Source organism: Balaenoptera musculus, chromosome 3, assembly GCF_009873245.2.
Source record: "Balaenoptera musculus isolate JJ_BM4_2016_0621 chromosome 3, mBalMus1.pri.v3, whole genome shotgun sequence".
NCBI lineage: Eukaryota > Metazoa > Chordata > Mammalia > Artiodactyla > Balaenopteridae > Balaenoptera > Balaenoptera musculus.
In genome coordinates, this window is record NC_045787.1 from 127,881,229 (window position 1) to 127,905,457 (window position 24,229).

Genomic DNA, 24,229 nt, shown 5'->3' on the forward strand with positions numbered 1-24,229 from the left:
TAATATTTATAGGACATCCCATCTGAAAGCAGCAGAATACACTTTCTTCTCAAGTGCACATGGAACACTCTTCAGGATAGGTCACATCTTGGGTAACAAACCAAGCCTTGGTAAATTTAAGATAACTAAAATCATATCAAGCATCTTTTTTGACCAAAAGGCTATGAGATTAGAAATCAATTACAGGAAATAAAAACTGTAAAAAACCCCACAAACACATGGAGGCTAAACAATCTGTTACTAAATAACCAATGGATCACTGAAGAAATCAAAGAATAAATTTAAAAAATACCTAGAGAAAAATGACAATGAAAACATGATGATCCAAAACTTATGGGATGCAGCAACAACAGTTCTCAGAGGGCAGTTTATTGCAATACCATTTTACCTCACAAAACAAGAAAAATCTCAAATACACAACCTAACCTTATACCTAAAGGAACTAGAGAAAGAAGAACAAACCAAACCCAAAGTTAGTAGAAGGAAAGAAATCATAAAGATCAGAGCAGAAATAGAGATGAAGAAAACAATACGAAAGATCAATGAAACTAAAAGCTCATTCTTTGAGAAGATAAACAAAATTGATAAACCTTTAGCCAGACTCATCAAGAAAAAGAGGGAGCAGTTTCAAATCAGTAAAATTAGAAATGAAAAAGGAGAAGTTACAATGGACACCATAGAAATACAAAGGATCATAAGAGACTACTACAAGCAACTATATGCCAATAAAATGGACAACTTGGAAGAAATGGACAAATTCTTAGAATCTCCCAAGACTGAACCAGGAAGAAATAGAAAATATGAACAGACCAATCACAAGTACTAAAATTGAAACTGTGATTAAAAATCTTCCAACAAACAAAAGTCCAGGACCAGGTGGCTTCACAGGTGAATTCTATCAAACACTTAGAAAAGACTTAACACCTATCCTTCTGAAACTATTCCAAAAATTGCAGAGGAAGGAACACTCTCAAACTCATGCTATGAGGCCACCATCACCCTGATATGAAAACCAAAGATACCACAAAAAAAGAAAATTACAGGCCAATATCACTGATGAACAAAGATGCAAAAATCTTCAACAAAATACTAGCAAACAGAATCCAACAAAACATTAAAAGGTTCATACACCATGAGCAAGTGGGCTTTATCCCAGGGATGCAGGGATTTTTCAATATCTGCAAATCAGTGTGATACATCACATCAAAAAACTGAAGAATAAAAACCATATGATCATCTCAATAGATGCAGAAAAAGCTTTTGAAAAATTCAACACCCACATATGCTAAAAACTGTCCAGGAAGTGGGCTTAGAGGGAACCTACATCAACATAATAAAGGCCATATATGACAAACCCACAGCAAACATCATTCTCAATGGTGAAATACCAAAAACATTTTCTCCAAGATCAAAAACAAGACAAGGATGTCCACTCTTGCCACTTTTATTCAACATAGTATTGGAAGTCCTAGCCGCAGCAATCAGAGAAGAAAAAGAAATAAAAGGAATCCAAACTGGAAAAGAAGTAGTAAAACTACGTTTGCAGATGACATGATATTATATATAGAAAATCCTAAAGAAGCTACCAGATAACTACTAGATCTCATCAATGAATTCAGTAAAGTTGCAGGATACAAAATTCATACACAGAAATCTCTCACATTTCTATATCCTAACAATGAAAGTTCAGAAGGAGGAATTAAGGAAACAATCCCATCTACCATCACATCAAAAAAGAATAAAATACCTAAGAATACACACCTATCTAAAGAGGCAAAAACCTGTACGCAGAAAACTATACGATACTGATGAAAGAAGTCAAAGGTGACACAAACAGAAGAGAGATATACCATGGTCTTGGATTGGAAGAATCAATATTGTGAAAATGACTATACTACCCAAAGCAATCTACAGATTCCATGCAATCCCTATCAAATTACCAATGGCATTTTTCACAGAATTAGAACAAAAAATGTTACAATTTGTATGGAAACACAAAAGACCCCAAATAGCCAAAGCAATCCTGAGAAAGAAAAACAGAGTAGGAGGATCAGACTTCCTGACTTCAGACTATAATACAAAGTTACAGTAATAAAAAAACGTATGGTACTGGCATAAAAACAGAAATATAGATCAATGGAACAGGATAGAAAGCCCAGAGGTAAACCCCCACACCTATGGTCACCTAATCTAGGAGGCAAGAATATACAATGGAGAAAAGACAGTCTCTTCAAGAAGTGATGCTGGGAAAACTGGACAGTTACATGTAAAAGAATGAAATTAGAACACTCCCTAACACCAGACACAAAAATAAACTCAAAATGAATTAAAGACCTAAATGTAAGGTTAGATATTATAAAACTCATAGAGGAAAACATAGGCAGAACACTCTCTGACATAAATTGCAGCAAGATCTTTTTCAATCCACTTCATAGAGCAATAAAAATAAAAACAAAAATAAACAATTGGGATCTAATGAAACTTAAAAGCTTTTGCACAGCAAAGGAAACCATGAACAAAATGAATAGACAACCTACAGCATGGGAAAAAATATTCACAAATGAAGCACCCAACGAGGGATTAATCTCCAAAATATAGAAACAGCTCATGAAGCTCAATATCAAAAAAACAAACAACGCAAAACAAACACGCCAATCTAAAAAATGGGCAGAAGATCTAAATAGACATTTCTCCAAAGAAGACATACAGATGGCCAAAAAGCACATGAAAAGATGTTCAACATCACTAATTATTAGAGAAATGCACATCAAACTAAAATGAGGTATTACCTCACACTGTTCAGAATAGCCATCATCAAAAACAATAAATGCTGGAGAGGGTGTGGAAAAAAGGGAACCCTCCTACACTGTTGGTGGGAATGTAAATTGGTACAACGATTATGGAGAACAGTATGGAGGTTCCTTAAAAAACTAAAAATAGAGCTACCATATGATCCAGCAATCCCACTCCCGGAGAAAACCATAATTTGAAAAGATACATGCACCCCAATGTTCATTGCACCTCTATTTACAATAGCCAGGACATGGAAGCAACCTAAATGTCCATCGACAGAGGAATGGATAAAGAAGACGTGGTACATATATACAATGGAATATTACTCAGCCTTAAGAAAGAATGAAATAATGCCATTTGCAGCAACATGGATGGACCTAGAGATTATCATACTGAGTGAAGTAAGTCAGACAGAGAAAGAAAAATATCATATGACATTGCTTATATGTAGAATCTAAAAAAAAATGAATTTATCTACAAAACAGAAATAGAGTTACACATGTAGAAAACAAACTTATGGTTACCAGGGGGTAAGGGGGAGGAGGGATAAATTGGAACATTGGGATTGACATATACACACTACTATGTATAAAATAGATTACTAATAAGGACCTACTGTATAGCACAGGGAAATCTACTCAATACTCTCTAATGACCTATATGGGGAAAAAATCTGAAAAAGAGTGGATATATGTATATGTATAACTGATTTACTTTGCTGCACACCTGAAACTAACACAACATTGTAAATCAAATATACTCCAATAAAAATTTTTAAAAAAAGAAATTGAATCAGTAATCAAAAAACTCACAACGAACAAAAGTTCAGGACCAGATGGCTTCACAGTGGAATTCTATCAAACATTTAAAGAGTCAATACCTATCCTTCAAAAGCCATTCCAAAAAATTGAAGAGGAGGGAACACTTCCAAACTCATTCTATGAGGCCAGCATCACCTTAATATCAAAACCAGACAAAGACACTACAAACAAAGAAAATTATAGGCCAATATCTCTAGTGAACATAGACGCAAAACTCTTCAGCAAAATATTAGTGAACAGAATTCAACAATACATAAACGGGATCCTATATCATGATCAAGTGGGATTTATTCCAGGGCTGCAAGAATGGTTCAACATATGCAAATCAATCAATGTGATACACAACATTAACAAAAGGAAGGATAAAACTACATGATCATCTCAATATATGAAGAAAAAGCATTTGACAAAATTTAACATCAATTGATGATAAAAACTCTCACCAAAGTGGGTACAGAGGGAACGTATCTCAACATAATAAAGGCCATTTATAGCAAACCTGCAGCTAACATCATACTCGATGGTGAAAAGCCTTTCCTCTAAATTCAGCAGCAAGACAAGGATGCCCATTACCACCATTTCTATTTAACGTAGTATTGTAAGTCCTATCCACAGCAATTAGGCAAAGTAAATAAATAAAAGGCATCCAAATTGGAAGGGAAGAAGTAAAACTGTCACTATTTGCAGATGACAAGATACTACATATAGAAAACCCTAAATCTCCACCAAAAAAAAATATAAGAACTAATAAATATATTTAGCAAAGCTGCAGGATACAATATAGATAAATCTGTTGCTTTTCTCTACAGTAATAATTAATTACCAGAAAGAAAACAATTCCATTTATAAACAAATCAAAAAGAATAAAATACCTAGGAATACTCTGAAAACTATAAGACACTGATTAAAAAAAATTGAAGATGACACAAAGAAATGGAAATATATCCTGTTTTCATGGATTGGAAGAATTAATGTTGTTAAAATATCCTTACTACCTAAAGCAATCTATAGATTTAATGCAACCCCTATCAAAAAACCCATGACATTTTCACAGAACTAGAACAAATAATACTAAAATTTGTATGGAACCATGAAAGACCCCAAATAGTCAAAGCAATCTTGAGAAAAAAAGATCAAAGCAGGAGGGTATACATGCCCAGACTTCAGACTATACTACAAAGCTACAGTAATTAAACCAGTATGGTAGTGGTACAAAAACAAGACACATAACTCAATGGAACAGAATAAAGAACCCAGAAAGAATCCCACATTTGATCAATTAATCTACAACAAAGGGAGTATGAATATATAATAGGCAAAAGACAGTCTCTTTAATAAATGGTGTTGGGAAAACTGGTCAGCTACATGTAAAAGAGTGAAACTAGAACCTTTTCTCATTCCATATACAACACTAAACTCAAAATGGATTAAAGACCTATTTGTAAGACCAGAAATTATAAAACTACTAGAAGTAAATATATGCAGTACATTCTTTGATATTTATCTTAACAATATTTTTTTGGATATGTCTCCTCAGTCAAGGAAAACAAAAGCAAAAGTAAATAAATGGGATCTAATCAAACTTAAAAGCTTTTGCACAGCAAGGGAAATCAACAACAAAACAAAAAGTCAACCACTGAATGTGAGGAGATGTTTGTAAACAATATAACCAATAAGGGGTTAATATCCAAAATATATAAAGAACTCATACAACTCAATATCAATTAAAAACACAATTAAAATTAGAGGACTTGAATAGTTATTTTTCCAAAGGAGATATATATATATAGCCAACCAGCACGTGAAAAGATGCTCAACATCACTCATTATCAGGGAAATCCAAATCAAAACCACAATGAGATATGACCTCACACCTGTCAGAATGGCTATCATCAAAAAGTCTACAAATAACAAATGTTGGAAAGGATGTAGAGAAAAGGGAACTCTCATACACTGTTGGTGGGAATGTAAATTGGTGCAGCCACTATGGTAAACAGTATGAAATTTTCTTGAAAACTAAAAACAGAACTCCCATATGATCCAGCAATTCCACTCCTGGGTATATATCCAGCAAAAACTAAAACACTAATTCAAAAAGATACATGCATCCCAATATCCATAGCAGCATTATTTACAATATCCAAGGTATGGAAGCAACCTAAATGTCCATCAACAGATGAATGGATAAAGATGTGATGCATGTGTTATGCATGTGTATATATGTGCATACATACATGTATACATACATTCACACCCTATGAAATATTAGTCATAAAAAAGAACGAAATTTTGTCATTTGCAACAACTTGAATGGACATAGAGGGTATTTTGCTTAGTGAAATAAGTCAGACAGAGAAAGACAAATACTGTATATTTTCAGTTATATGTGGAATCTAAAAAATAAAACAAGTGAATAAATACAACAAAACAAAAACAGACTCACAGGTACTGAAAACAAACTAGGGGTTACCAGAGGGGAGAGGACTTGGGGGAGGGGCAAAATAGATGAAGGTGATTGAGAGGTACAAATTACTAGGTATAAAATATAAGTTACAAGGATGTAGTGTTCAGCACAGGCAATATAATCAATATTTTATAATAATTTTATACAGATTACAATCTATAAGAAATGTCTACTCACTATGCTGTACACTTGAAACTAATATGGTATGTATACTTCAATAACATTATGTATAAATTGAAATTTATGAAAATTTTTTTCTATAAACACAAGGCTCTGTATGTTATTTTTTCTTCTGAATTGAATTATAATTATAATTGTCACTATTACATAATTGTTTAAAAGAATATAAATATATTTAATATTTTGATAAAAATTATTAAACAGAAAAATAAAACAATTGCAATTTCCAAAAACAATATTTTCTTTTTGAAAGAAGAAAAAACTGAGAGGACTGAAAGAAGGAGAGGAACTTTCTCCCTAACACATCCCTAAGTTCCTAATTTAAAAGGCAGCAGGAATACAGGGAAAAAGAGAAAACGGTCCTCTCTTACAGCCCCAAACTGGCCTCAGTTCACATATTTCCTCTCTTGGTTAATATCATTACCCTTTACCCAGACCTTTATGCTAGAATCCTGTAAGTTCAACTCTTTCCTATCTTTCAGCCCACACATCCAGTGAATTACTGGGCCTCAGAGATTTTCACCTCTGAAAATTTCTTCTCTTACAACTCCATTGCTACAAAATCACTTGCCGCCATCATCCTCTCCCATCCATTCAAGTGAAACAAGTTCTAATCATAGTAGTTCAGAGCATGAACCATGAATCAGATTATATCATTTGGAGCCTGGCTCCATCACTTATCAGCTGGGTAACCTGACCTTAGGAAAATTGTTTAACCTCTCTGAGTCCCAGTTTCCTTAGCTTTAAGTAGAGAAAATAATAGTACCACATGATTGTAGTGAGGAGTAAAAGAAATACTGCTAATAAAATCCTTAAAATAGGACCAGGCACATATAGTAAAAATTTTTAAATGTCGGGTACTATTATCACTATTTATAATTACTAGTTTTTTGAATTTGAAAAGCAAATTTGGGGCAATGCCTATAGTATTATCCTGTTTTTATACAATAAACTGTATGTGTACATGTGCACATGTTTTTCTATGTTTTGATTGCAGATAAAAGTATAACATGATAAATACCAAACTGTTAACATTGGTTATCTAAGAGGTGCAGCTTGGGGTTAGGTGAGAATAGTGGATATTATACACTTTTCTTAACACATCAATGTCTCGTTTGATTTTTTACAATGAGCATGTATTTTTTGTCAATTAAAGAAAGTCTCCCAAAATCAATCTAGCATCCACTTATTTTGTAATTTTTGTGTTTTTATAGTTATCAGATTCTGAGAATTAGAAGTGTTAATTGCCTACTCAAAATCTTTACTTAGAGAATGAAATGCGAATACATTAGTATGTTTATACAAAACTCTTTCTAACCAAGCAACTCAATTTACTCTTCTAATCGCTTCTATTACCACTCACTACTTACTACTTTCACATCTTCACCCACACTATTTTCCCCCTCACAATGCAGGACATCTCTCACCTTAAGCATTCCATCATTCTTCATGCCATAGGATATGCCATTTCCTCTGCCATAAATGCCCTTCTCTAATTTTTGGCTGTGTCATTGTGTGATTCCTCCCCCACCTTTTTTTTTTTTTTTTTTTTTTTTTACACTGTGAGAAAATGTGATTTTCTGCCAGTAGGTTTCTTCCTGCTGCCTCTATTCCCAGTTACATTACCTCTTCTAAACCACAGCCATAAATGACACTGAGTGGTTTGAGAGCTGCTTTAAAAGTTAGATTCCAAGGCCTATAAGCCTCTACTACTATTCACTTTGCTTTCCCATTTAGCCTTGTTTCTGTCTGGAGTCCTGCAGATTAAGTTAGGATCCTGCCATCATGTCAGATTAATCACCTGGGTAAGTCTGAGCTAGTCCAGGAAATTCAAGATAGGGAAATTGTAATCCAATTATATTTCTAAATGTGAACATTCTTTTGCTTATAAAATATCACCAAACCACTTATCATCAACGACCAGTATGGTTGTTGTAGAAAATATTTTTTCTGGGCCATCAATCAGGAAGGAGAGAGGGTACAGGAATATGTATGGGGTGTGTGTGTGTTGTGATAGAAAATACACTACTGCCATCTTATTTTCAATGTCTGTTTTAAAGAGCAATTTTCTTTTTTAAAAAATAGAAATATAATTTTCAAAAACCTATAGCCAAATATTACTGAAGTCCAATTTATTGTTTTTTATTATGATTAGTACTGTTTTGTTCCTGTTTAAGAATTCTTTGCTACCTGCCTACCTCAAGGTCATGAAGATAGTCTCCTATATATTATTTTCTCAAAACTTGGTTGCTTTGTTTTTTATACTTAGGTCTGTGGTCTATCAAAACTTGATTTTTGTTTATGATTTAAGTCAGGGAAGAAGCTCTATTCTTTTAAGATAATTGTACTGGCACCATTTATTGACAAGACTATCTTTTTCCCACTAGACAGGAGTGGCAACTTTTTCATAAATTCAGTGATTGTATATGTATCTATTTGTTTCAAGATTCTATATTTTGTTCCACTGGTCTATTTATCTAGCCCATATCAATGTCTTTCTGTTTTAATTTCTATTGCTAGATAATTAGTCTTGATATCTGGCAGTGAAGTCTCTCTGACTGTGTTCTTCTTTAGAATCAGATTGCCAATTTCCATTAGAAAAAAATTCCTGCTATAATTTTTATTGGGATTATATTTACAGAGAAATGATATCTATAAAGTGTTCAGTTATTTAATTTGTAAACATTACCTTTTCATATTTAGGTATTCTTTACTTTCTGTCAGTAATGTTTCATAATTTTCTGGGTAGGGGTTTTATGCATCTTTTATTAGATTTATTCCTAGATAACTAATATTTTTAGAATTCTAATGTAAATAGTTTCAAAAATTCATTTCATAATTGTTGCTAGTAAATACAACTGATTTTTACATCCACCAACTTTGTTAGGCTCATTTATTCATTCTGATATCTTATCTGAAGATTTTAAAACTTACTTATCAATTTATATATACATGAAAAGATTCTCATAAATAAATAATCCATATACATAAGCATGTTATCTTAAAATTCTGTCAGTTTTGCTTCTTTTCCAGTTCTTATACTTGTTAATTCTTTTTCTTAATTACCCTGGCTAGAAACTTCAGCACATGCTGCAAAGAAGTCATATTATCAGACATTTTTGTGTAGTTTTCAGACTTGGGGGGGTAGAGAAAGCTTTTCAATATGGGGCCACTACATATAATGTTTGCTGTAGGTTTTTAAAAATTATTATTATTGTGTAGATATTTTAGGCCAGATTAAGGAAGTTCACTGAATTTTAGAATTTGGAAAGAATTTTTATCTGAATGTATGTTAATTTTTTTTAATGATTTTTTTGTATCTATTAGGATGATTTCATACTTTTTCTCCTTTATCCTGCTAATGTGACAAAATACATTGACTTTGACTTTTAAAAGATAACCAAACTTGCATTCTTGGAATAAACTCATTTTGGTTATATTACCTATTTTATTTAACACTGGAATTAATTTTTAAATACTTTGTTTAAGAACATTAGGTCCATGTTCACCAGTAAGATTGGCCTATAATTTTCATTTCTTGCAATACCCTTGTCAAGTTCTAGTATGCAGACTGGATAAAACAACTTGGAAAATTTTTGCTCATTTTATATACTATGGAAGAGTTGATATAAGGTTAGCACTTTTGTTCCTTTCTTTAACTTTCTGGAATATTTTATTATAAAGTCTTATTTTAATTTTCAAAATGAAAAAAAAAATCTATTCATTAAAAGACACAATTAAGAAAATGAAAATGCAAGCCACAGGATGGAAGGAGATAATTATAGCACAAATATCCCCTGAAGGACTTCGATCCAAAATTCCAACAGATGAATCAGAAAAAAATTAAAAATACAACCTATTTAGAAAATGGGCAAAATGACTTCAACAGAAAATTCACAAAGGAAAATATTCACAAGTCCAATAGATAGAGGAAAAGATGCTCGACACACTTTGAAAACAAAGAAGTGAAACTGTATTTTTTCAGAGAGGAATATGACCCTAAAATATCTGAAGGAATCTAAAAAAACACTGCTAGAACTAAAAAACTAGTTCAACAAGGTCACAAGATACAAAATCAATATATAAAAATCAACTATATTTGTATATGCTAATAAAATATGAAAGTAAGAAAATTCTATTCACAGTAGAATCCAAGAGAATAAAATACATAGGAATAAATTTAACAACAATAAAAAATTCAGTATACTGAAAACCACAGGGAAAGAGACAAGATGGTGGAGTAGAAGGATGTGTTTCTTCTTACAGAAACACAATCACAACTGACTGCTGAATAACCATTGAAAAAACAATGTTGGAACCTACCAAAAAAGATACCTACATCCAAAGACAAAGAAGAAGCCACAACAAGACAGTAGGAGTAGCTCAACTGCAATAAAATCAAATCTCATACATGCTGGGTGGGCAAACCATAAACTGGAAAATAATTATACCACAGAAGTTCTCCCACAGGAGTGAAAGTTTTGAGCCCCACAGCAGGCTCCCCAGTCTGGGGGTCTGGCAATGAGAGGAGGAGCCCCCAGAGAATTTGGCTTTGAAGGCCAGCAGAGTTTGATTGCAGGAATTCCACAGGACTGGGGGAAACAGAATCTCCACTCTTGGAGGGTGAATACAGGGCCTTGTGCACACCAGGACCCAGGGGAAAAAGCAGTGACCTCATAAGAGACTGGGCCAGACCTACCTGCTAGTATTTGAGGGTCTCCTGTGGAGGGGGGGAGGGGGAAGGCTGTGGCTCAATTCATGGACGAGGACACTGGCAGCGGTAGTTCTGGGGAGTACTCATTGGCGTGAGCCCTCTTGGGGGCTGCCATTTTCTCACCAAGACCTGGCCCCACCCCACAACCTGTAGACTCCAGTGCTGGGATGCCTCAGGTCAAACAACCAACAGGGCAGGAACACAGCCCCATCCATCAGCAGACAGGCTGCTTAAAGTCTTCCTGAACACACAGATGCCCAATAAACACACCCCCTGACATGGGCCTGTCCAACAGAGGGAAAAGACTCAGCTCCACCGACCAGTGGGCAGGTACCAGTCCTTCCCACCAGGAAGCCTGCACAAGCCTCTTAGCCTCATTCACCAGGGGGCAGACAGCAGAAGCAAGAAGAACTGAAACCCTGCAGCCTGTGGAACAGAAACCACAATCACAGAAAGTTAGACAAAATGAGACAGCAGAGGAATATGTCCCAGATGAAGGAACAAGCTAAAACCCAAAAGAACAACTAAGTGAAGTGGAGATAGGCAATCTGCCTCAAAGAGAATTCAACATAATAGTAAAAATGATCCAAGATCTCAGAAAAAGAATGGAGTCACAGATCAAGAAGATACAAGAAAGACATAGAAGAACTAAAGAACAAACAGAGATAGACAATACAATAACTGAAATGAAAAATACACTAGAAGGAATCAGTAGCAGAAAAACTGAGACAGAAGAATGGATAAGTGAGCTGGAAGACAGAATGGTGGAAATCACTGCCATGGAACGAATAAAGAAAAATGAATGAAAAGAAATGAGGACAGTCTAACAGACCTCTGGGACACATTAAATGCACAGACATTTGTATTATATGGGTCCCAGAAGGAGAAGAGAGTGAGAAAGGACCTGAGAAAATATTTGAAGAGCTAATAGCTGAAAACTTCCTTACCATGGGAAAGGAAACAGTCACCCAAGTCCAAGAAGTGCAGAGAGTCCCAGGCAGGATAAACCCAAGGAGGAACAAGCCAAGACAAATTCTAATCAAATTGACAAAAAGAGAAATAAAAGATATTAAAAGCAACAAATGAAAAGAAACAAATAACATACAAGGGAATCCCATAAGATTATCAGAAACTCTGCAAGCCCTAAGGGAGTGGCATGATATATTTAAAGTGATGAAAGGGAAGAACCTACAACCAAGGATAGTCTACCCAGCAAGGCTTTCATTCAGATTTGACAGAGAAATCCAAAGCTTTACAGACAAGCAAAAGCTAACAGAATTCAACACCACAAGATCAGCTTTGCAACAACTGCTAAAGGAACTTCTCTAGGCAGAAAAGAAAAGGCCACAACTAGAAATAAGAAAATTACAAATGGAAAAATCTCACAGGTAAAGGCAAACATACAGTAAAGTTAGGAAATCATCTGCATGCAAATATGATATCAAAGCCAGCAATTATGAGAAGCGGAGAGCACAAATGCAGGATATTGAAAATGCACTTGAAATTAAAAGACCAGCAACTTAAAACAAACTTGTTAATATATAGACTGCTATATAAAAACCTCATGGTAACTGCAAACTGAGAATCTACAATAGATACACACACAAAAAAAGAAAATAGAATCCAAACACACACTAGAGTTAGTCACCAAACTACAAGAGAACAAAAGAGGAAGGAAAGAAAGAACACCTACAAAAACAAATGCAAAACAAGTAACAAAATGGCAATAAGAACATACGTATTGATAATTACCTTAAACATAAAAGGACTAAATGTTCCAACCAAAAGACAGACACTGGCTGAATGGTTACAAAAATAGGACCTATATATATGCTGTCTACAAGAGACCCACCTCAGACCTAGGGATACATACAGACTGAAAGTGAGGGGATGGAAAAATATATTCTATGCAAATGGAAATCAAAAGAAAGCTGGAGTAGCAATCCTCATCTCAGACAAAATAGACTTTAAAATAAAGAATGTTACAAGAGACAAAGAAGGACACTACATAATGATCAAGGGATCAATCCAAGAAGAAGATATAACAATTATAAATATATATGCACCCAACATAGGAGCACCTCAATACATAAGGCAACTGCTAACAGCCATAAAAGAGGAAATTGACAGTAACACAATAATAGTGGGGGACTTTAACACCTCACTTACATCAATGGACAGATCATCCACACAGAAAACCAATAAGGAAACAGGCCCTGAATGACACATTAGAATAGATGGACTGAATTGATATTTATAGAGCATTCCATCCAAAATTAACAGAATACACATTCTTTTCAAGTGCACATGGAACATTCTCCAGGATTGATCACATGCTGGGCAAACCACAGTAAATTTAAGAAAATTGAAATCACATCAAGCATCTTTTCCAACCACAACCCTATGAGATTAGAAATCAACTATGAGAAAAAAAAAAAAAAACTGTGAAAAACACAAACACTTGGAGACTAAACAATATGCTACTAAACAACCAATGGATCACTGAAGAAATCAAAGAGGAAATCAAAAAATACCTAGAGAAAAATGACAATGAAAGCATGATGATCCAAAACTTATGGGACATGGAAAAGTAGTTCTAAGAGGGAAGTATATAGCAATACAATGTTATTTCAGGGAACAAGAAAAGTCTCAAATAAACAACCTAACCTTATACCTAAAGGAACTAGAGAAGGAAGAACAAACAAAACCCAAAGTTAGAGCAGAAATAAATGAAATAGAGACAAAGAAAAAAATAGAAAATATCAATGAAACTAAAAGGTGGTTCTTTGAGAAGATAAACAAAATTGATAAACCTTTTGCCAGACTCATTAAGAGAAACATAGAGAGGGCTCAAATCAATAAAATTAGAAATGAAAAAGGAGAAGTTACAATGGACACTACAGAAACACAAAGGGTCATAAGAGACTACTACAAGCAACTCTATGCCAATAAAATGGACAACCTAGAAGATATGGACAGATTCTTAGAAAGGTACACTCTCCCAAGACTGAACCAGGAAATAAAAGAAAATATGAAGAGACCAATCACAAGTAGTGATTGTGATTAAAAACTCCCAGCCAGATGGTTTCACAAGTGAATTCTATCAGATATTTAGAGAAGAGTTAACACCTATCCTTCTGAAAGTACTCCAAAAAATTGCAGAAGAAAGAACACTCCCAAACTCGTTCTATGAGGCCACCATCACCCTGATACCAAAACCAAAGATACCACAAAAAAAGAAAATTACAGGCCAATATCACTGATGAACATAGATGCAAAAATCCTCAACAAAATACTAGCAGACTGAATCCAACAATACATTAAAAGGATCATACACCATGATCAAGTGGGCTTTATCCCAGGGATGCAAGGATTTTTCAGTATCTGCAAATCAATCAGTGTGATACACCACATCAACAAATTGAAGAATAAAAATCATGTGATCACCTCAATGGATGCAGGAAAAGCTTTTGACAAAATTCAAGACCCATATATGCTAAAAACTCTCCAGAAAGTGGGCACAGAGGGAACACACCTCAACATAATAAAGACCATATATGACAAACAAACAGCTAACATCATACTCAATTATGAAAAGCTAAAAGCATTTCCTCTAAGATCAGGAATAAGGATGTCCACTCTCACCCCTATTATTCAATGTAGTTTGGGGAGCCCTAGCCATGGAAATCAGAGAAGAAAAAGAAATAAAATGAATCCAAATTGGAAAAGAAGAAGTAAAACTGTCACTGTTTGCAGATGACATGATACTATACATAGAAAATTCTAAAAATGCTACCAGAAAACTACTAGAGCTCATCAACGAATTCGGTAAAGTTGCAGGATACAAAATTAATGCACAGAAATCTCTTGCATTCCTATACACTAAACAATGAAAGATCGGAAAGAGAAATTAAGAAAACAATCCCAATTACCATCACATCAAAAAGAAAAAAATACCTAGGAATAAACCTACCTAAGGAGGCAAAAAAGACCCATACTCTGAAAATGATAAGATGCTGATGAAAGAAATTGAAGATGACACTAACAGATGGAAAGATATACTGCGTTCTTGGATTAGAAGAATCAATACTGTCAAAATGACTATACTACCCAAGGCAATCTACAGATTCAAAGCAATCCCTATCAAAATACTAATGGCATTTTTCATAGATCTAGAACAAAAAATTTTACAATTTGTATGGAGACACAAAAGACCCTGAATAAGCAAAGCAATCTTTTATTATTATTAATTTTTTATTGGAGTATAATTGCTTTACAATGTTGTGTTAGTTTCTGCTGTACAATGAAGTGAATCAGCTATAAGTATGCATATATCCCCTCCCTCTTGGACCTCCCTCCCACCCCCCCATCCCACCCATCTAGGTTGTCACAGAGCACCGAGCTGAGAAAAATGGAGCTGGAGGAATCAGACTCCCTGACTTCAGACTATACTACAAAGCTATAGTCATCAATACAGTACAGTACTGGCACAAAAACAGAAATGTAGATCAATGGAACAAGATAGAAAGCCCAGAAATAAACACATGCACCTATGGTCAGTTAATCTACAACAAAGGAGGCAAGAATATACAATGGAGAAAAGACAGTCTCTTCGATAAATGGTGCTGGGAAAACTGGACAGCTACATGTAAAAGAATGAAATTAGAACATTCTCTAACATCATACACAAAAATAAACTGAAAATGGATTAGAGACCTAAATGTAAGGCCAGGCACTATAAAACTCTTAGAGGAAAACATAGGTAGAACACTCTTTGACATAAATCACAGCAATATCTTTTTGGATCCACCTCCTAAAGTAATGGAGATGAAAACAAAAATAAACAAATGGGACCTAATTAAAATTAAAAGCTTTTGCACAGCAAAGGAAACCATAAACAAAATGAAAAGACAACCCACAAAATGGGAGAAAACATTTGCAAATGAAGTGACTGACAAGGGATAAATCTCCAAAATACAGAAACAGCTCATGAAGCTCAATATCAAAAAAAAAAAAAAAAAAAAAATCCAAAAATGGCCAGAAGGTCTAAATAGACATGTCTCCAAAGAAGACATACAGATGGCCAAAAAACTCAACACGAAAAGATGCTCAGCATCGCTAATTATTAGAGAAATGCAAATCAAAACTACAATGAGATATCACCTCACACTGATCAGAATGGCCATCATCAAAAAATCTACAAATGATAAATGCTGGAGAGGGTGTGGAGAAAAGGGAACCCTCCTACACTGTTGGTTGGAATGTAAATTGGTATAGCCACTTTGGAGAACAGTATGGAGGTTCCTTTAAAAACTAGAAATGGAGCTACCATATGATCCAGCAATCCCAGTCCTGGGCATATATCCAGAGAAAACCATAATTCAAAAAGATACATGCATCTGAATGTTCACTGCAGCACTATTTACCATAGCCAGGACATGGAAGCAACCTAAATGTCCATCGATGGAGGAATGGATACAGAAGATGTGGTACGTATATACAGTGGAATATTACTCAGCCATAAAAAAGAATGAAATCATGCCATCTGCAGTGACATGGATGGACCTAGAGATTGTCATACTGAGTGAAGTAAGTCAGACACAGAAAGACAAATATCATATGATATCGCTTATATGTGAAATCTAAAATAATGGTACAAATGAACATATTTACAAAACAGAAATAGAGTCACAGATGTAGAAAACAAACTATGGTTTACCAAAGGGGAAAGTGGGGGACAAATTGAGAGATTGGGATTGACATATACACACTACTATACATAAAATAGATAACTAATAAGAACCTACTGTATAGCCCAGGGAACTCTACTTGGTACTCTGTAATGACCTATATTGGAATAGAATCTAAAAACGAGTGGATATATGTACATGTTTAACTGATTCTCTTTGCTGTACAGCAGAACCTAATGCAACATTTTAAATCAACTATGCTCCAATAAAAATGAATTTTAAAAAATGGCGTAGACCTATATAGACATTTCTCCAAAGAAGACATACAGATAGCCAAGAGACACATGAAAAGATGCTCAACATCACTAATTATTAGAGACATGCAAATCAAAACTATAATGAGATAGCACCTCACACCAGTCAGGATGGCCATCATCAAAAAGTCTACAAACAATAAATGATGGAGAGGGTGTGGGGAAAAGGAAACCCTCCTATTCTGTTGCTGGGAATGTAAATTGCTCCAGCCACTATGGAGAACAGTATAGAAAAAAACATGGTTCGAAAGGATACAAGTGCTCCAATGTTCATTGCAGCACTGTTTACGGTAGCCAAGTCATCGAAGCAACCTAAATGTCCAGGGACAGAGGAATGGATAGAGAAGATGTGGTAATATATACAATGGAATGTTACTCAGCCATTAAAAAGAATGAAATAATGCCATTTGCAGCAACATGGATGGACCTAGAGATTATCATACTGAGTGAAGTAAGTCAGATAGAGAAAGAAAAATATCGTATGATATCTCTTATATGCAGAATCTAAAAAAATGATACAATTGAACTTTTTTACAAAACAGAAACAGACTAACAGACTTAGAGAACAAACTTATGGTTACTGGGGGTGGAGAGTGGGGGGAGGGGTAGATTGGGAGTTTGAGATTGACATGTACACACTGCTATATTCAAAATAGTTGACTAACAAGGACCTACTGTATAGCACAGGGAACTCTGCTCTATAATCCGTAATAACCTAAATAGGAAAATAATTTGAAAAAGAATAGATACATGTATATGTATAACTGAATCACTTTGTTATAGTTTGTTAATCAACTGTATTCCAATATAAAATACAATTATTTTTAACAAAGAAAAAAAATACAAAAATTTGCCAACCATAGTTACAGAAGATCTCAGTAAATGGAGAAACATACAAAATTCATGTGTTGGAAAACTAAATATTGCCAAGATGGCTATTCTACCCAAATTGATTTAAAGGCTCACAGCAATTTCTGTTAAAATCCCAAGAGGCTTTTTTTTTTCTTTTGTATAAATTGACAAGTTGACCCTAATAGGTATACAGAAAGGCAGAGGACCTAGAATAGCCAAAAAAATTGTGAAAAAGGAGAACAAATTGAAGGGCTAACACTACCTGATTTCATAACTTACTGCAATGGACCCTTGAACAGTTCAGAAGTTAATCTAAGTAAAATTTATAGTCAGCCCTCCATATCCACAGTTCCTCATCCACAGAGTCAACCAACCCCTGACCAGGGAGTACTGTGGTATTCACTATAGGAAACTATCCACTTATAAGTTGATTGACACAGTTTGAATCCATGTTGTTCAAGGGTCAACTGTATTTGTTTTTCTGTCTGCAAATGATTATCTCCATTGTGATATACCTTTATGTTCAACTCTCAAGCTAGCAACTATATCTTTAAAATAGCTATTACCCTGAAAGAAAAAAACTGATGTCAATTAGTCCATTCTTCTACTTTAGGCAAATGATACTTGTGTATACTTTTCTGTCTGATTTTAGCCATCTCTTCTAACCTACTCTGCATATCTCTCCCTACCACCCCACCTTTAGGAAGTATAATAGTTCCACACCCTTTCACCAACTCATTCTGTCTCTTAAGTGGCCTTTGGAAGATCATTTGGATTCATGGTGCTCATCTCTAGAGGAAGTAATATGGGCGCCATTTCAGTCTCCTTCCTCTCTTACTCCTTCATTGAGAATGAGAAAAGGAGTTAGGAGTCACTCCTTCCTCCATTCCATCCCAACTCCGACTACTTGGGGCTTTCAGAACGGACAATAGAGACAGTGTCTTCTTTTATATATGCTTGGGTTATATGGGAAAACCATATAACCATGTGCCATGTGCCTTGCAACTCACCCACTAGGCTTTTACCCTTATAGTAAGGGTACAACTTTGAAAATTCTATTTTTTACTTTTGAAATTTCATGTTCATCTCTCTTCTAGGATGTATCACTGTCCAGATTTACTCATTCAACTTTTCCAGCTCCTACCCTCATTCTGTCCCTTTTAAAGTACCATATGGAAAAAAAATAACATATGTCCAATTTACAGAAATAACTCAATAGTCTGAAGGCTGTGCCGATGGTCTGTGACAATAACCCTATACAACTAAAAAGGATGAAACTGTGAGAATAAAACTGTGTGTGCTGGTGACACTTTCCCAGCTTCTGCATCTGCTTTGGCTTCATCGATTAAGGTTCTAATGAGCCTTTTCTCATATCTATCATCTGTGCTTCTCTCCTCAGCTGCCATCCTGGGAGAGGGAGTAAGAAAACATGATTGACTGATATAGCAATTCATATTATATTGGCTCATTTATAAGTTTTCCAATAATAATTGTGACTACCTTAGCCTTATGACAAATGCAACTTTCTCCCGGAAGTCATCCCTGATATTGTCACTTGGAATTATGTTTTTTATTTTCTCCTCTGAGTACTAATGGCACATCATCTGAACTTCTCTTACAAGTATTTATAACTACAATAGAGAGCAGGATGTAATTTGTGGGTGTCTATTATGTCTATAAGTTCCTTGAGGACAAGATTAATGTCTAAATGAGAGCTCTATCCACATGTTGGTTTGTATGGCACTTTGTACATTATAGTTAACAAGGAAATTTGTAGATGGATGCATGTACACATGAAAGGAGAGGAAGAAAGAGCACAAATCGGTTCACAACAAAAGATTCTACAGTAAAGGAATAAGGGATGTAGGTACTGAGGATAGAGAGTCTGGGAAAAGAAAGCTCTTTAGTACTAAAGCCAAATGGTAGGGCCAGATCTTGGGTAGAGGCTGTGATGCTGATGAATTTACTGAAAACAGGATGAAGATAATAACTTGAAGCAGAGAAGCCAGGCACTTGGCCGGCCAGCCTTAGTTCTGACTCTGCATGTTACACAGCTAATAAGGTACAGACAAAAAGAGAAATACTTATCAACTATTTGCCAGATACCAGATACCATGATTAATGCTTGACCTTTCTCTCCCTCTCCCCCTGACCCCATTTTCTCACTCTCACCCTTATTCTCTTATTTGTTTCTGATAGAAAGGGAGTCTTGTTTCTATTCTAATAAATCAATATAGGCTATTCTTTCAGAATAGTTTTGCTCATCACCTGAACGCTTTGTAAATATGATGTAAAGAGTTACTAATGCAAGAGGTTTACTGGGGTAGTGGGATTACTACCTGTTAAGATAAAAGGAAGAAGACATAGGATTAGGCAGATCTGACAAATCTTGACCAGCCCAATGGGGAAATGTAGAACAAAGGGGTGACCCACATTGAGCAGACATAGACAGACCCTAGTAGCCTCATCATATTCAGCCATTGGCTGGGGTTGCCAGTGAGGCATGTGGCCTCAGCTGGAAAAATTAGGCAGGTCCTGAAGGAACTGATGACTGGAGGTCATCAGCTATCTGCATTTTTTGTAGCTGAACGTCAAGTTCTTTCTTTTAGACTGATCCAAGTGACATACCTCCATGGTGTCATACCTCCATAGTGTCATACCTTCCACGAGATCTTAATTAGTCTAGATATGTTTATGGCATTGTGCTTGGCTGATCCTAGTGTACTGCCTCATAGATTCATAACTAGAAGTGACCCTGGAAACCACCCATGAGTCATTTCTAAAACATCTTTCTGGTTGCCCTGGGTTCTTCTTAAGGGTGCCTTGTGACTCTGTGGAAATCAGAAGGGAAGAAGGAGTGGCTTTGGATCTTCTCGACCTCCTTCCAAACACAGTAGCTTCACATTCTTGTGCAAGAGATAAAGGCTTTCATGTAATATTCCATTAAAAATAGCCTCTGCTATTAAGAAATTTTAAAAGTTTAAAGTCCATTGATATTTTCCAACAGCTCATATCTCGAGTGGTGAGGGAATATCAGGGATTTATAACTTTTCAGATATGAATAGTTTTACAGAACACACTAGGAACTACACATCAACTAAAGGCATTGTTATCTATGCCATAGCCCTACACCTGAGAATAGCCCCAGAAGAGTGACACCTAGAGACCACTGGGTTAGAGGCAGATGCAGAAAAGGGAAGGGATTTCTTCAAGGTCACATGATAACTAGGGGCAGGAATAGGATCAGTGCCTCGTCTTCTGACTCCTTAGGCTGCGTTCTTTTCACTCTGCCATGATGCTGCTATGATTGGGCTAGACCAGACAAAACACAGAAGGCACTAGTAGACGCTACTGAGAAAGAAGAACTATCAAAGATCATTGTTAGCATCAATATCAAAACATTTTCCTTTCTTTTACAGAAAACCTTGTTCAGAGCCCCAATACAGTGAACAAATAAAAGTTGAGCTACGGTGACTACCATGGGGGCTGGGGGCTAGCTGGAGTCAGAGGCTTCCCAGACTATTTGACCTTTCTCTTTCCTCTCTGACCAATGTACAGTGGTTACTGACTACCTCAGTAGGACTCTTGACCTCTAAGTGATATGATTTAAAAAGAGGGAGGGACACATATACACTATTGATGCTATGCATAAAATAGATAACCAATGAGAACCTACTGTATAGCACAGGGAACTCTGCTCAATGCACTGTGGTGACCTAAATGGGAAGGAAATCCCAAAAAGAGGGGATATATGTATATGTATGGCTGAATCATTTTGCCATACAGTAGAAACTAACACAACAGTGTAAAGCAACTATGCTCCAATAAAAATTAATTAAAAAAAATAAAAAGAGGGATGTACCAAAACTCAGAATGGCACAGCCACTTTCAGTGTTATAAGTGGGTTCACTGTAAAATGAGTGGTCTCATCATTCCAGCCCAGGCTACAACACTGCCTCCGAAGGAAACTTTTATTCTTAAAGACCACAAAGTGTAGAAACAGAAAACTTTAGTCTTGGAAGGTAGTCTCTCTTGTGCTATAAATCTGAGTCTGACAGCAGCTACTGACTTGAAAATATCCAGGGAGTTCAGGCCAAGCTTAGGAAATTTACTTTGACACATAATCTAATATGGAAGGAAACCTGCTATAACTCTGGAGCAGTTGATCCTGAAAATCGGTCAGCTGACAAAGCAATTTATATATGTCGACCCCCTTCCTTCTTCTTGGAGAAAATAATGGGCTCTCCACTCACTAAGGCAAGAAGCGCCAGGGTTTGGAGTGAATTAGATTACCTGCTGAAATGTATATTACATTTTGAATACCCTTACTGTGTAGAGAGGATTTAAATTCCACTCTCTCTATCTTACTAATTGGGTGGGTGGCTGACCATTCCCCCAAAATGAGTCCCTATTCAGAGATTAGTGTCACAGAGCCCAGGAAACTGTAAAAGCAGTCAGTGGGCCACCAAGAGGCCCTTGCTCCCTGAGTTCTTCATTGATTGCTCTCTCCTCTGCCCCACCTGACCACCCCCACCTGCTCTTGACATCAGGCTGACACCATCTCACCACTGGCCCATCAACTGCTCCAGAGAGATGCTCCAAAAAATTGTATTTGGAGCTGCTCAGTCTCACGAGTCAGAAAATCTGATTCCATTTCCATGCCTTCCAAATACACTCCTGCATGCAGTCGGCCAAGCAAATCACTGGGCACCTTTAATCAGTCATTTCACGGAGAAGTTCCTGGGGCCCTGGGGAGTGGCAAGCTTCCAGAAAGGAGCCATAGGAAATGCTCACGAGAAGCAGCCAAGGCTGTGTGGGCCCAAGCTTAGATGTGTGGCTGAGAGCAAAGCAAGCACAATTTTAGAGTACTTCACAGTTTACAAGGCACATTCATGTGCATGATTTCATTTGAGGTTCTAAACAAATCAATGAGGTAAGACTAAAAGGAAATATTCTTCTAATACCCATTTTTTAGTTTTTCAAAATTGTGTTCACGTAGATAGTCACTCACCTGACTCCATGTAGTAATTGACAAGGCTGAGACTCGAAGCAGGGATTTTGTGACTCCAAACCCTGTGTTGTTTGCATCTCCCTGCATGATGCTAACACCCACCACCGTCACTGAAGGCAGCAGCTAACACTTAGTAAAGTACTATCTGCCAGGTGCTCTGCACAGTGCCGTTCCTGCATTATCATTACAGACACCCTGTGAGATGGGTACCGACTTGTCCCTGTTTAGCACAGTGCAGCTCAGAGAGATTGTAACCTATTCCCTGTCTTCAGGTTACTGCAATTTTAAAACATGATGCTAACCTGTCCCTACCTATTCGGCTAAAACTGCCTTACCCTCAGGAAAATTAGCTTGATCCACACATGTGGTTTTTCGTTTCCATCCCTAAATGTTCCATAACTGTGGGAGGGTCTCACATACCACAGTCTCAGCAGCCCCTAAAAGGATAGCTCTTTAAGAGGCTGGAGAGATGGTAAGGGGTAACCATGGAAATATGGTTATAATTCCACTTCAGTTAACCATAAATAAATGTTAGTAAGAATACAGGATTCTTTCTACATTAAAGAAGAATGCTATTCTTATTATCTTATCCCTTCCTCCACACCGCCCCCCGCCCCAGTCCCACTTAGGTAACAATGCCACCAACTTTGAAAGGCAGTTATAATCTTAGGAGGAAAGAGCACAAGGATTATTGTATTCATGTGTCCCTTTGATTTGGGTGATGCACAGTGGAATCCTATTGTGTCTACTGCTTGAGAAGTCCTCTTGTTCTCACATGCTGGAGTGTAAAGTGGGAGAAGCCAAAGTAGGAAGAGAAAGAGAAGCAATTTGGGAAGACAAAGGGACAAATAAATGTTCAGGGCTCCTGGAGCTGTCTCGGTTGGTATTTTGTGGGGAAACGGAGTGGGAGGAAGGAACATCTTACAATTGTGCTAGCGAACTGAGTAGGCCATGCAAACTGGCACCATCGGTCCAATTATGTTTCTTTTCATTCTGGAAAGTAAAGCAAGAAGGAAATGGAGGAAATGACTGTCATTATTTATAACCTTTTTGGTAATGAGACATTTCTTTAAAGTATACATCTGTGGATGAGGCTTCCCTGCCTTTGGATGCCCTTCCTTTCCCTTCCTCATCACCATTCCAAGTGTCCTGCCTCCTTCAAGGTCCCCTAATGTCAAGGAAGCCTTCCCTGATTCTTCTATCTGTTCAGAAAACATCAATAGCATTTAGCGTCAGAACTCAACAAACAAATACTGGTTACACACGCTTCCATTATTCTCTATTTATTTAGTCTTATAATCGTACATAAACCTTGTAATCCTTGAAGGCAATGATCACATTGTCATTCTCTTCCTGTTGTATCTAATGCCATCTGTAGCTTAATGGGGCC